The 12,318-nt window shown below is 44.3% G+C and overlaps 1 protein-coding gene across 2 annotated transcripts in view; it reads left to right on the top strand.

Annotated features, from left to right (window-relative positions):
• MRPS5 (mitochondrial ribosomal protein S5) overlaps positions 1–12,318 on the top strand; it is a 182,121-nt gene that overhangs the window by 52,295 nt on the left and 117,508 nt on the right. The gene's annotated exons all lie outside the window — the stretch shown is intronic.

The raw sequence follows: 12,318 nt of genomic DNA, 5'->3' as shown, positions 1-12,318 counted from the left end.
CGGCCGCATTCAAAAGATAAGCGCTAATGGCGCTTATCATTGAAAGTGTCCGCGGCGCGGGAAACCTTAAAAAAAAAAAAAAAGACGCGCGCACGCCACGTTTTAAAATTCCCGCCGTGGCGGCCGCATTAGGATAATGGCGGCCGCCACAGTAGGCGTTCTTTTATTGTGGTACATAAGGAGCTGGTAGCTGTTCCCTCCCAGATTTCTTGCCAGTCTTCCCATTCTAGGCTCTGACCTAGCTCCCTTTCCCTTGAGAGCATATACTTCCCTTTTTTATTACCATCATTTGTAAATTGATTTTGATAGATTGTCGATGTCAGTTTTGTTTTGCCTAGGGGGAGGCTACAGAGAAGTCGACGGGGGTACCAAGGGAATATCCTGCACCTTGAATTCTTTGTTTATGAAGTTCCTAATTTGCAAGTATTTAAGAGAAAAAAAAAAAGTTTCTTCACATATAGATAAAAAGGATTTAATTGTAACGATGCTCGTCTCAAGCAGGAAGCAGACACGCAGGGTGAGGTAGGAAGGTGAAAGCACCGACCTGAGCCGAGGAACAGAGTTCTGTTAGAGTAGTGCGCCGAAGGTCAAGGATGGCAGCAGAGTTGCATAGTCGGTGGGGATGCAGAGGTCGAGGCAGGCTGGAGACTAGGATAGTCGAGTTCCGTGAGCCGGGTCTGGTAAAGTGAAAGACAATAGGTATAAGCGCATTGCATGAACTCAGCATGAAAACTGGAACTTTGAGCCGGAACCTGAAAACCCGGAAATGATTTCGCCTAACCTCATAGTACAACTCACCCCCCCCCCCCCCCCCCCCAGAATCGATCTCCGAACGATTTAGACGGGGAAATTCCAGTGGAAACCTTGGATCAAGGAGGAAACGTGGACATTACCAGCCTTCACCCAGGATTTTCCTCTGGACCATATCCCTTCCAAGATACTAGATACTTGAGACAACCTCGAGATCTACGTGAATCCAGAATCCGGCGAATTACATACTCCTCTTGGCCTCCGGTCCTGGAAAGGTGGGAGCAGCAGAGAAGTCGGTGTGGACCACTGCCTTTAGTAGCGACACATGGAAGACCGGGAGAATCCTTAAGGTATCTGGTTGCTCCAATTTAAACGCGACCGAATTTACGTGTTTCACTGTCTTGTTAGGGACCTATTATCCTGGGCACGAGCTTCAGGGAGGGAATCTTCAGACCTATGTTCCTGGTAGATAGCCATATGTCGTCTCCAACTTGGAACTGCGGAGCTGGCCACTGACGTTATCCGCATGATCCTTCTGCTGAAAGGAGGCCTTAGTTAGGTTGGCATGAATCCTCTTCCACAGAGACTGTAGCTCCTGGACCTTGTCATCTGCTGCAGGAATTCCAGAAAGAGAGACAGATGACGGGAGAAAAGAAGGATGGTACCCGTAGGCACAGAGGATGGGGACTCCTGTGTAGAATCGTGTTTCAATGAATTCCGTTCAAATTCTGCCCAAGGAAGAAGATCCACCCAGTTATCCTGACATTCAGAGACAAAGCAACGTAGGAATTGCTCCAAGGATTGGTTGGTCCTCTCCGTGAGGCCATTGGACTGAGAGTGGTATGAAGACGAGAAGTAGAGTGAGATCCCCATTGATTTGCAGAATGCTCTCAAAAATTTGGCAATAAATTGGGAGCCATGGTCGGCGACTATCTCAGTTGAAATGCCATGAATGCGAAACATCTTCAACCCACAAGGCAGAGTCCGTGGTACCTTTGTTTAAGCGCAGACAGCACAAGCGACTACAAAATCGTTAACGTCCTTGCAAATATCTGGCCACCAGAAGAGGCGTTCTATAAAATCTGAGGTTTTACTCATGCCCGGGTGACCAACCACCTTGGATTGACCACACTGCAACACCTTGCTACAAAACTGGGGAGGTACAAACAACTAGAATTTATGCGAGGACGTTGGCGGAGGCCTGTGCTTGCGAAATCTGTTGTAATAGAACGGATGACACTGCCGAAATAATTTGACACGGTGGAATGATGGGACCATGATCCCTCTCATCGAGTCTTTCCGAAGAGAATTGTCGAGACAGAGTGTCCGCTTTGACATACAGTCTTTGGATCCTGGTCAAAAGGAGATAATGATATTGAAGCATGTAAAAAAAAGAGAGCCCACCTCGCCTGTCGAGTCCCGAGTCTCTTGGCACCTTCAATGTATTCCAAATTCTTATGATCTGTTAATATAGTGATGGGCTGCGTAGTACCTTTGAGAAAATGTCGCCACTCTTGAAGAGCTAATTTTACGGCAAGTAATTTCCAGTTCCCAATATAATTTCTCTCAGCGGAGGAAAACATCTTAGAAAAGAAGGTGCAAGGCTATAGTCTCCCTTGAATCTCCTGCCATTGGGATAGGATGGCCCCGGCTGCCACATCGGATGCGTCCACTTCAAAAGGCTTGGCGGTATCAGGATGAACCAGAACTGGGGCGGATGAGAAAGCAGACTTCAGTCTCTCGAAGGCCTGTACTGCTTTAGGTTTCCACGTCTTGGGATTCGCCCCCTGTTTCGTAAGAGCTGTAATGGGACACACCACCTTAGAGAAGTTTTTAATGAACCTTCTGTTGTAGTTGGCGAATCTGAGAAAGCGCTGAGTGGGTTTTAGACCCTGCGGTATGGGCCAGTCCAACACTGCTAAGACCTTGGCTCTGTCCATCTCAAAGCCCTGGGCAGAGATAACATGTCTGAGGAAGGAGATCTTAGGTTGTTCAAATTGGCATTTCTCCAGCTTGGCGTAGAGGGGGTGTTCCCGTAACCTCTGAAGCATCTGACTGACCTGGACACGAAGTTCAGACCGTGAAGAAGAAAATATCAGAATATCGTCAAGATATAAGACCACAAATTGATCGAGGAGATCTCGGAATACTTCATTTATGAAGCCTTAGAACACGTTGCACAAACCAAATGGCATCACTAAGTATTCATAATGCCCATCTCGGGTATTGAACGCTGTCTTCCATTCGTCACCCTCCTTAATTCGAACCAAATTGTAGGCCCCGCGGAGATCCAACTTAGTGAAAGTAGAGACCCCACGGAGTCGGTCGAATAGCTCTAGAATGAGAGGGATAGGAAAATGATTTTTCACTAAATTTGTTCAACCCTCGATAATCTATAGAGACGCAGAGACCCGTCCTATTTTCCCACGAAGAAGAAACCCGCTCCCGCAGGAGATGTAGACTTACGGATGAATCCACGCTTCAAATTCTCGTCTATGTACTCCCGCATATCCTTCATTTCCGGCTCTGCGCCCATTAGGTGGAATGGCTCCTGAAAGTAAGTCGATTGGACAGTCGAATGCCCGATGCGGTGGTAACTCCTTGGCTTGATTCTCATTGAAAACATCCCCAAAATTCTGCTGGGAGAGGGGAAGACCAGCGGGGAGAGACACAGATGACAGTGGTGTGTCAGAGCTGGGACAAGGTATAGACAAGCAAGTCCCATGACATCTCTGGCCCTAGGCGGTCACTTGTCCTGTTAACCAGCCGATTGTAAGGTTGTGGGAATGCAACCAAGGAAGACCTAATACTATAGCTGCTGAGGGTGAGTTGATTACGAGGAAAGGGAGTATCTCCTTTATGTAGAATTCTTATATGAGACTGAGGCAGAAACCCATGAGAGGGAGACCGGCAGAAGAATCCGGGAAGACACAGAGGGAGGAGGGGTGGTAGAGATGTCCAGCAAATGCTCCCTCAACTTCACTGGGCACAGGCGTTATCCTGATCCCGCAATAATCGGGCAGTCACGGATCTGGGGGCCCTGGGACCCACAATACAGGCACAAGCCCAAAGTACGCCTCCTTCTCTCCTGTTCTGACAGTCTGGTATTACCTAGCTGCATAGGCTCATCATCCGGAGGAGGAGGCGAATCGAAGTTTGGGGCCAACCGAGTAGTCTGACTCTTAGCAGCACAGCACTTCTCGGACAGGCGTTCCTGCATTCTGAGATCGATCCGTACTTAGAGAGAAATCAACTCCTCAAGGTCCATAGGGAGGTCCCGGCAGGTTAGCACATCTTTTAGGGGTTCCGGTACCCTGCCAAAAGGCCGCTCGAAGGGCTTCATTATTCCATCCGGTTTCGTCCGCGAGGGTGCGAAATTCAATGGCGTACTTGCCTACCGTGTGAGTTCTCTAGCGGATCCGCAGGAGTGAACTGAAGATACACCTCCTGGAGCGTCAAACACCAATTTGAAAGTACAGATTAAGGCAGGGGAGTCGCTGATCAGGGGCGAATCCCTCTCCCAGAGCGGGGAGGCCCAGGTCAGTGAGAAGAGAAATAATGTAGGCCACCTGGGCTCGTGTGTGGTGAACATGGACAGTTGTAATTGAAATTGAATAGAGCATTGAGTAAGAAATCCCCTGGATGCCATAGGATCCCCACAATACCGTAGAGGAATCGGGATCCGAGGTTCTCTGATCACTGGGGATAACGGAATTGTATCGGAGCCACTTCTGCAGCCTTCAAGTCCGGCTGATGGGTGCGTATGTGGGTGACTAAGTCCTGCACCACATAACACATCCGTTCCAGTTGTTGCTTGTGTAGGGCGAGGTGTTGCTCATGATCCCCCACGTACCCCAGTGGGGTGAGTGATAAGAAAAAGGTGTATATACACATTTGTGCAGTTTTGAAGGGATCTAGATGATCATTGTGTGCAATTTGACAGGTATCCCCTGAAGGTGAGTGAAAGGTAAGGTATTCTACAGTCATCTAGAACCTCATTGGGGGTGTATTCAACAGTATCTTCTATCAGGAAAGATTACTCACAGTTTGCTATGAAATATGTTACCCACTTCAGGAGGCTTCTCTGGGGCGTGCCAGCCTCTGTAGTAGGATCCAGTAAAAGAAAAAAGCAGCGCACAGCCAAGGGAGTAGGGTCCAAAACAAAAAATATTTATTGAAGCATGGTTTAAAAAAAAGAGGTACATGGCTCTCCTACGCGTTTCGTACAATGATGTACTTTATCAAGGACTAGTATTGAGCCCAACTAAGTCTAGCACAGGGTTTAAAAGGCATGAAAGAAAACTGTTTCTCAGTCTCTCCCTGGTCTGCGTACAGACCCGATGTGTGTGTCCTTGACCCCTTTGAACACCAGAGCGTGCAGGCCATATCCCTCTGTCCTTGATGCCAAGAGACTCTGTATCTATGTAGACGTATATGGAATTTCATGGGCTGGAGAAACTGAACTTCGGTCTAGGAAAACCCTATACTTCATATTGCTGATCTATCTTTTGCTGCACCTTGACTGAGAAAAGCCTGTGTTCTTTGTTCATTGCACTTTGCAAAATAAAGGCCTACATTTATTGTCCCAAAGCGAGTCTCCTGTCTTCACCTCTGCATGCATCTCCTTCAATTAACAAAAGACAAAAATACCCAATGCTACATCCAGTGTGACATAATACATAGTTGAACACTTCAGTGTTAGTATTCTCATGAGTTAGGGTCATTTAATTAAACCCTTTGGCCAAAGCGTTATAAGCCTGCAGCCACGTCCCGGCATGACCAGTTAGAAAGTTCTAACACTACCTGTGAAAATTCTCATTTACCTCTGCAGTGGAGGGAGAATGGTCTCAGTAGACCTGTCCTGCACATGTACATGAAAAAACCTTCTAATTAAAAAGTGGGGTGGGGTTAGCTTAAACCCTGGGAGGAGGGACCTCCAACCAACTGATACCAGTTGAAAATTAAAATTAATGAACCTTACTCGTGAGAATACTAACATTGAAGTATTTAACTGCTGTATTATTTTGTCACATTGGGTATTTTTGTATTTTGTTTTTGTTGTTTACATTTGGCCACGCTCAGTAGCACTCCTTTTGCCATCATATGTATATATATTGACAAATCACCAAAAAATCTTCTCGCCCCTAGACACACCCCTCTTTTTAAAAAAGAAATTGAATACATTCCTAGTAAGAACTAACAACATTCGTTTTTGATATAACAGTTTATTTATTGTATTACATTTATACTTTACTACATTTAGTTCTTGTTACATAGGTGAGCGAGCGTGTGCGTGTGTGAAAATGTTGGATGACCTCACTAATCTAGAAATAAAAGCCAGATATGAATGACTAGTTTCCTGAACCCCTTAACCAGTGTCTGGATGCCCTGCTGCACAATTTCTAAAGCAGCAATCCTGCCTGGGATCTGACTTGATCCGCAGTCCCTCAATGTCCAGGTATCCCTCATTCCCGCAATGTTATATAAAGGAAGGGAGGTGTTCCATACCTGTCTTCTGGGTTAAAGGGGATTCCGATGTCTCCCGTGTGAAGCTTGAGAGTCAGATCTAGAAGAAAGCAGTATAGGTTATTTTGGTGTAGGTATATGGCAGTTAAGATATATAAGGTAAATAAGATATCCAGTGTGAGAGAGACAAAGAGAGAGTGTGGGAGAGACACAGAGAGAGTGTGGGAGAGACACAGACAGAGTGGGTGGGTGGGTGGTTGAGAGACAGGGGGGCCATCGGCGGGCAAGAGGGGGCCATCAGCAGCAGGGGAACCATGGGAGGGCAATGGGGGCCATCAGCGGCAGGGGGCACCGGAGGTCCATGTGAGGCCAAGGGGGCCACCGGCGGCGGCGGCGGGGGGGGGGGGGGCAACATAGCTGCCGAAGTGGAAAAAAGGATCAATATCCCATACTGTATATTAAATGGTAGCCAAAAACATTTTGAAACAGTTAAGGATCCATACTTAAAAATAAATATATCTGTAAAAAAAACAAAAAAAAACCTGCGTATGAAATTGCATATTTTAGAATGGCATAGTGATTGGGGATCTTGTCTCTTTCATTCATTTTAATGAGGATTTTTTTCTGTCATTCTACAATGTCATAAAATTGCTTATGAAAGGATTCCTATTTTATGATATTAGTACTCATACATAAAATAATGGATTATACAGGTGTTTGTTCTGCCTCAGGCCTTTGCATCTCTCTGTTGTTATTACATCCTGTCGCTCTTGATTTTTAGACTCCGTAGCCAATTGTTCTGTATTGTTGTAATGTCACACTGCCTGCTTTAACCTTGAAGGGATTGGTTTATCTTTGCCACTCTGCTGTGAGGTTTTAGTTAAAGAGGTGATGGGAACTCACAGTGCCGCATCTTGTGCAAGGCATCTGGGATTGAAACACTGAGCGACAATCGTTCACTGGGCCTCATTTGTCTGTGAAGTATTCAAAGTTCTGCAATTGCTCTTCTTACCCTGTCACATCTATCCCTTGTCAAATCTGTGTCATGTAAGAAGGTAAATGCTGTGTATTAAATGCACAAGATATAGCAGTTGAAACAAATGGTTGCTAGAAATTCAGCAATACATTTGATATTCATATAGAACATCCATCTTGCACACTCTTTAACTTCTCAGCCATCCACATAGCCATAGCATTCAGAGGTCAGAGTCGCGCATTTTAAAAGATAATAGGCATAGTGGGTCAGTTATTATGAATGATTTACTTGAAGCTGTTCAATGTGGGATGGAATGGTAAAAATGGATGCATATGAATTTTAAGAACAATGTTATGCTTCGTTTTTATACTTCTGAGCCCCAAAAACTTGGCATGTAGCAATAAATATGCCTGGTTATTCAAACCAAAGGGGTAATTCAATGGTTATTCAAACCAAAGGGGTAATAGTCTCCTAGAAAGTACACACCTGCCCTGTTTTGCGAGTACATATAGTAAGTGTTTGGGTGTTTGTGTGTACATGGAGTGTTACATTAAAAACAGAAAGACCCGTGATAACGCTTTAAAATACTTAAATCATTGAAATGACTTCTGTGTGTAGGGCTATTGCAGCATCTTGTTGAAGCAAAGTGTTTATTTTTGGATTTCAACAAAACTACTTTTTAATAGCTGAGATACCCATTTATACGCCAAGGATAAACAATTTCATTTAGAGTATGTTGGAAGATGTCAAAATAAGTCTATAAAGTGCCTTCACCCGAAGATGGCTGGGAACATAACAACCAATATGAGCTGCAGTATGTGAAACTGGATGGGATTTATCAAGGGATTTGCTTACTAATACAATTTAGGATTTTCTCTGCAGCGGCATCCATCAGAAAATCAATGTTTTATTTTTCTCCTTACCTGTAATACAGTACACACTGCACATACACAAATGTAGGGTTTACATTAACTTGAGCATTTGTTCATATTAACCCACTGCTGCATTGGTAAAATGAAAACATATGTATTATATATCCGTTTGAAATAAAAAACATGCGTGACCTTTCTTTCATTTTTCTTTTAACTGTTATTGCTGCCTTTTGTTAAAGCATTAATCATGTAGAATTGTAGATTATTCTGCTGGTGTAGCTTTCACCCACATACACTTACATTAGGCTCAATACGAGAATCCTTCTGTACTATTGGAGCTATTTTCATTTTTGCTAATGCAAATATTTACGTGTGTGTGTGTGTGTGTGTGTGTGTGTGTGTGTGTGTGTGTGTGTGTGTGTGTGTGTGTGTGTATGTATATATATATATATATATATATATATATATATAAACCATAATACTGAGTTAAGTTATGGTGAGTAAAAAAAGTGACAAAAACCCTCCACAGCAAATCAAATATGCAAATGTAAATACAACTGTATGGTCATCTGAATGTCTTAGGCAGGTCTGCAACCCCGCCTTTCCCCATTATCACCCAGCACACAGCACTTCCACTGCAGCAAGGGATTCCGGGAAATGACATGCAAATGAGCACACAGTGCCACTTTTTGCTTCAAAAACCATTTTTAACATGGTTCCCTATAGGCTTAAGCTTGCTGCATGGTCACAGCTTTGAGCACAGCCAGGGTTAAGGTGCATACCCAGAGTGCTCATTTGCATGTCATTTCCCGGAATCCCTTGCTGCAGTGGAAGTGCTGTGTGCTGGGTGATAATGGGGAAAGGCGGGGTTGCAGACCTGCCTAAGACATGCAGATGAGCATACAGTTGTATTTACATTTATTTATATATATATATAACAAAAAGCAGCAGCCAGCACTCCAAGCAACAAATGTAAAGTCAAGGTGCATGCTCCATAGAAATCAATATAGAAACCCTGTCTTCCCATAAGAAAAGGCACAAAAGCAGCAACACTCAGATAAAGCAAAAAGACATGTATTAGCAGTTACAAAACAGCACACTATAAACCCAACGTTTCGGTCCTAGGCAGGACCTTCCTCAGGGGGGTGCTACCAGACAATGACACCCAGAGAACATATATACCCCATAGTTCACCATGTGAGGACAATTAGAGGCAGCTAATTGTACAATCCTGGAGCTCCACGAGTGCAATCAGTGTATGAGGTAGTACGGCGGCCATCTTGGAAATCAGGAGACAGAGCAATGTATGCTATCTCACATGGGCAGATGAGTACAGGCTCCCCCGGTGGACAAAAAAATCCTAGCGTCCAATGTTGCTAGGAAACGCATGTGTGGCGTCATAAAGTCCTGGGAAGTCAGCTCAAAGTAAAGTTGCGCATGTGCAAGGCTCTGTGACAGCACCAGAGTGTCACGCCGATCTGGTACCCCATTCAGTGTCAATTGCATCAGTGTGGCAGCTCCCTAAAGAAAATGACAGTGAAGGAACAAGTGAATCAACACATAAGGGGAATAAAAACAATTTCCAGAGTTGAGGGTGACTGTTTAGATGGCAAGGGGAGGGAGGGCAAGGGGAGGGAAGGATAACAAGGGAAAGGAGGAGGTAGAGCAAAAACATGCATATAAATTAGGCAATTGTAAATGGCATACTGGTTAAATATTAATATTCAGTACTGCACCATTGGGGAACAATAATGCAAAGTCCCGGCAATGGAAACCTAATTATGAGCTTCTATGCATTAATGAAGAGAAAAGGACACAGAACAATAATTGAAAAGATGCAATCACAAAAAACATCCTAATTTGAAATCTTCATTTAGTCCTCGCGGAGCCATTGTGTTCAGTTCAAAAATCATGCGAGTTTCAAGTTGTAACAGCAATTTGCCCCTGTCTCCTCCACGGGGGCCAGCATGTGCTTGCATGATGGGCATGCATCGTAGCGTTGCCAAGCTATGCTTGTGATCTTTAAAATGTCTCGCTACCGGTTGCAGTTTGAGATCCTCATTATTCGTACTGTCAAGTAATGCCTTCCTGATGGAGGAGCGGTGCAAGCTCATACGCTCCTTCAACATACGTGTGGTTTTACCAATATAATACAGGTCACATGGACACCGGATGATGTATACAACGAATTTACTCTCACAGTTCATGTAATCCTTTATTTTAATGGCTTTTCCACTGTGTGGATGGACAAAGCTTTTCCCCAATATCATGTGTTGACAGTTTATACAGCCATGACATTTGTGTACAGCGGGAGTTTTGGAGAGCCAATTCGTAGGGCTGGCATACTTGGATACCGGATCTGCCTGTGTCAATAGGTCACCTATGTTTCGGCCCCTGCGGTAACAGAATAATGGTGGTTTGGTGAAGGTTTTCCCAATTCTTTTGTCGTTTTCCAAGATGTGCCAGTGTTTCGTGATACTTCTACGAATAGTACATGATGAAGTACTAAAAGTGGTATTAATCCCAAAACGATCTGAAGTGCTGGTTTGGATGGTTGGTTTGAGGAGTTGATCACGGGAAAACCTTCTTGCCTTGGCTAAGGCCTCTTTGACCTCTTTGTGGTTATAACCTCTTGCAAGGAACCTGTGTGTCATACACTGTAGCGCTTCCTCACACTCGTCACTCCTACTGGTGATCCTCAAGACCCTAAGAAATTGAGAATACGGCAACCCCTTCTTCAGAGTATCAGGGTGGTGACTACTGGCCAGAAGTAGGGTATTTCTGTCCGTTGCTTTATGATGAATCTTCGTCAGCAGCCGGGTAGGTCCCTTGTAAACAACAGTGTCAAGAAAAACGATCTGCTCATTGCTGTAGTTGAGGGTAAATCTTATGTTTGACGGAATAGAATTCAGGTATTCCAAAAATTGCAACAGGTCTGCTTCAGAGCCATCCCATATCAGGAACAGATCGTCAATATATCTCATATATGTCCTGATATTATTAGCATATGGGGAATCATACAGGACAGAAATACCCTACTTCTGGCCAGTAGTCACCACCCTGATGCTCTGAAGAAGGGGTTGCCGTATTCTCAATTTCTTAGGGTCTTGAGGATCACCAGTAGGAGTGACGAGTGTGAGGAAGCGCTACAGTGTATGACACACAGGTTCCTTGCAAGAGGTTATAACCACAAAGAGGTCAAAGAGGCCTTAGCCAAGGCAAGAAGGTTTTCCCGTGATCAACTCCTCAAACCAACCATCCAAACCAGCACTTCAGATCGTTTTGGGATTAATACCACTTTTAGTACTTCATCATGTACTATTCGTAGAAGTATCACGAAACACTGGCACATCTTGGAAAACGACAAAAGAATTGGGAAAACCTTCACCAAACCACCATTATTCTGTTACCGCAGGGGCCGAAACATAGGTGACCTATTGACATAGGCAGATCCGGTATCCAAGTATGCCAGCCCTACAAATTGGCTCTCCAAAACTCCCGGTGTACACAAATGTCATGGCTGTATAAACTGTCAACACATGATATTGGGGAAAAGCTTTGTCCATCCACACAGTGGAAAAGCCATTAAAATAAAGGATTACATGAACTGTGAGAGTAAATTCGTTGTATACATCATCCGGTGTCCATGTGACCTGTATTATATTGGTAAAACCACACGTATGTTGAAGGAGCGTATGAGCTTGCACCGCTCCTCCATCAGGAAGGCATTACTTGACAGTACGAATAATGAGGATCTCAAACTGCAACCGGTAGCGAGACATTTTAAAGATCACAAGCATAGCTTGGCAACGCTACGATGCATGCCCATCATGCAAGCACATGCTGGCCCCCGTGGAGGAGACAGGGGCAAATTGCTGTTACAACTTGAAACTCGCATGATTTTTGAACTGAACACAATGGCTCCGCGAGGACTAAATGAAGATTTCAAATTAGGATGTTTTTTGTGATTGCATCTTTTCAATTATTGTTCTGTGTCCTTTTCTCTTCATTAATGCATAGAAGCTCATAATTAGGTTTCCATTGCCGGGACTTTGCATTATTGTTCCCCAATGGTGCAGTACTGAATATTAATATTTAACCAGTATGCCATTTACAATTGCCTAATTTATATGCATGTTTTTGCTCTACCTCCTCCTTTCCCTTGTTATCCTTCCCTCCCCTTGCCCTCCCTCCCCTTGCCATCTAAACAGTCACCCTCAACTCTGGAAATTGTTTTTATTCCCCTTATGTGTT

The sequence above is a fragment of the Ascaphus truei genome, chromosome 4 (genome assembly GCF_040206685.1).
Source record: "Ascaphus truei isolate aAscTru1 chromosome 4, aAscTru1.hap1, whole genome shotgun sequence".
NCBI classification, from domain to species: domain Eukaryota; kingdom Metazoa; phylum Chordata; class Amphibia; order Anura; family Ascaphidae; genus Ascaphus; species Ascaphus truei.
The sequence above is the reverse complement of the archived record's forward strand: the minus strand, read 5'-3'. Positions and strand labels throughout refer to the sequence as shown.